The 3,156-nt window shown below is 36.4% G+C and overlaps 1 protein-coding gene across 1 annotated transcript in view; it reads right to left on the reverse strand.

Moving 5' to 3' along the window:
* Positions 1 to 3,156, reverse strand: part of ahnak (AHNAK nucleoprotein) — a 37,755-nt gene that overhangs the window by 33,928 nt on the left and 671 nt on the right. The gene's annotated exons all lie outside the window — the stretch shown is intronic.

Consider the following 3,156-nt stretch of genomic DNA (forward strand, 5'->3'; position numbering starts at 1 on the left):
GGATCCACGCGCAGCTGAGCCACAGAAAATCAGCGACCACTAGATGGCACTAGCCTCAGTCACATGTGCGCATTCCATTGAGTGCGGTTTTATGAATGTTACATTGTGTTTTCTTTCTTTCTTTTTGGTTTGGCTATTTCTCCTCTACCGTAGAAATAAAATAAAGTTGTTTTATTGAACTTGTTCTAACTTAACTTGTCTTAAGACACAGAATAGCTTATATTAATTTTGCCAAACAAGAACTTTGTGACGGTACCTTGGTTTTTTTTTTTCTTTCTGTAATTCAACGGCACGTTCTCAGTTATTCCTTCCTTGTAGGCTATTGTTATTATTATTATTATTATTATTATTATTATTATTATGCAAAGATGAAGTTGACGATGCTGATTAGCCATCTCTGCAGTACGAGAGAAATGCACCTTTCATATAGACCTACAGCATTGCAAACGCTGCAGCCTGTTCATCATCAGAATAAAATATAGTCAACCAAACATATAGATACACTATAGAATCTAGATACACTGGTTAATTAAAAACAGCCCGTAGTACAATCCGTGCCGCTCAGCCTGAGCTCGGGCCAAGCACATATGCATGTAGATTTTTCATGTGAAGACCATGATTTTTTTTTTTTTTTTTTTTTTTTGAAACGGTACACTGGTTAATAAAAAACAGCCCGTAGTACAATCCGTGCCGCTCAGCCTGAGCTCGGGCCAAGCACATATGCATGTAGATTTTTCATGTGAAGACCATGATTTTTTTTTTGGAAAGCGGGTTAAGTACAAAGCCTGGTTTACATAGGCCTAATAAATAGCCAACATTGTGAATATGGAAACATTTGGATTCGTGCCAAATGAGAGAGTAAGAAAGAGGATTATAGGGCCAAACAATTAAAATAAAAAAAAAACATCTCCAGAATAAAGTCATTAGCCTATAATGCGACATTAAACTCATTAAATATCCAGAAAAATGTAGAAATAAAATAGAGAATAAAAATAATTACATTTCGAGAATAAAGTCGTTCATCAGCATCATCAACTTCATCTTTGCAGACACTGACTCAGAAAACAGTTTAGTAATAAGTAGCCTAAATAAAATATGTTCTAGCTATTTATGCGATCCGCTTGAGCGCGGAATAGGCTATAGCCTATAAAACGCTCGTTTAGTATAGTTTAGTTTAAGTTAATTTAATAGTTTAATTAAATATAAACGTGCGATTACTAATGGCTTAAATGAGCGACTATAATAGCCCTTTTAATAATAATAATAATAATAATACAAGGAAGGAATAAAGTTAGCATTTTCCAAGATCTCCTATTGCACCTTTAACTCCAGTCAAAAAACTACATTAGGGCTCAAAAACAACTTCATGTAAAATTTACAAATCTGCCCTTGATTAAGGCCTATGTGTGCCAGACTATTACAACACAACTTTTTCAATATGGAAAATGATGAAATATGAATGCCTGACTCTGACTCAGAACCATATTGGCAAACGCACAGTGTATTGTCCAACTCTGTTTTAGCGTCAAGCCAGAATTTCTCAACCATGGAATGATGATAACTCCAGGGTCTGTCTGAACAGGAAGACACGTACTAAGATAATGCAAGTCTTCATATCAGACTTCATACTTCAGAACTCTTCAAATGAAGCCTGACACTCCTCCTTGGTGTTGCCATCGCAAGTCCTCGACAAGGAAATGACAAAGGAAGTGTGTACAAGTCCAGACACTTTCCGTTTCACACTGGAATAGATGGTCCTACGAAATACACCCTAATCTGACCTATCAACACAGAGGAGAAAGTTTTGCCTCCACTGTAAACTTCCAGGACAATCACGCATCAGATAATGACACACAGACCCCAAAACCTTGTTTCTATTCAACATTTAAATCCTAAATCATTTAAGATAAGCAAGAAGCTCCCTGTTCTGTTTTAAACAAAACACACTGTAACCTTCAAATACAACCAAGGTTGAAAGACACTGCTGAACATGAATGAGGCAACCACACATACAGAATAAAAAATAAAAAAAACTCAAATTAAAATGAACTTTTTAAGTAAAATTAAGTACTCTAGCACAACTTTAAAAGAGTGCATTATTACTGTTTGACTGTTTTATTCTGCTATGATCTGTCCTGACAAAACAGAAGAAAGCTTTGGGTGTGGCAGGAGAAGGGGGATGGGCTCCAAATGTTCCGCTGATGAAAAATCTGCTCATAAATATGTTTAAAAGCTAGCTTAAATCAGATAAACTGCAAAACAGCTTTTTGGATGTCAACACTCCATACACATCTCCAAACTATCAGCACTGATCTTTTTGCCCCTCTTACTCAATTGTATCTATTCCTTTCATTCTCTTATTCTGTTACATAAACTTTCAGTCATCCTACTGCAAAACAGCTCCATAACTAAAGTCATGCCGCAGTCTGGCGTGAATAAAACACCTCATTCTTTCTCCTCCATAGCAAGCCTTACTTTTCCCCTTCTGTGCTTCAAACCTGGTTTCAATTAGTAAGTCTTTCCAAACCACTACATTCCATTACCCCCTCCTCCCTTCACCCCTCTTACTCACTACCCACACCCTGGCCAGAGCTCCAGGTTAAGAAGAAAATCAGGGCAAAATGTGACAGGATTTGCAAATTAAATTAAAGCATTCACATTTTATAAGGATAACAAGAATGTTAAAAAAAATTAATATAAAAAAAGAGCAAAGTATGAGAAAACGATTCAACCACAGTGCAGAATATGTGCTGACCTTGTCCAAAAACATTGAGCTATGACCAGATCTGGTATGGCAGGATAATGGTCCATTTCAAGAGGAAATTTACAAATCTATGGACGTGTGGCACTAGTTTAAGTCACTGTATATACAATTTACTACTAAATAATACTAATATGAGTAGTACTAACTATTCGCTTTAACTTGGGTGTATCTTTTGCATGACATGCAAAACCCCAGAAAATTTGCCTTAATTGTGAATCCTGTTTTAGCCAGTTTGATTTCGCAGGTCAAGTTTAAGAAACTAAACGCTGAATTCTGAACAATGGCAAACTTTAATATTCTTTAGTATTGTTGAGGGAAAAACGTGCGCACCAGATGACAATCACGGAGCAGATACACACACACACACACACACACACACACACACACACACA

Source organism: Sinocyclocheilus anshuiensis, unplaced genomic scaffold (assembly GCF_001515605.1).
Source record: "Sinocyclocheilus anshuiensis isolate Anshui unplaced genomic scaffold, SAMN03320099.WGS_v1.1 scaffold535, whole genome shotgun sequence".
Lineage (NCBI taxonomy): Eukaryota > Metazoa > Chordata > Actinopteri > Cypriniformes > Cyprinidae > Sinocyclocheilus > Sinocyclocheilus anshuiensis.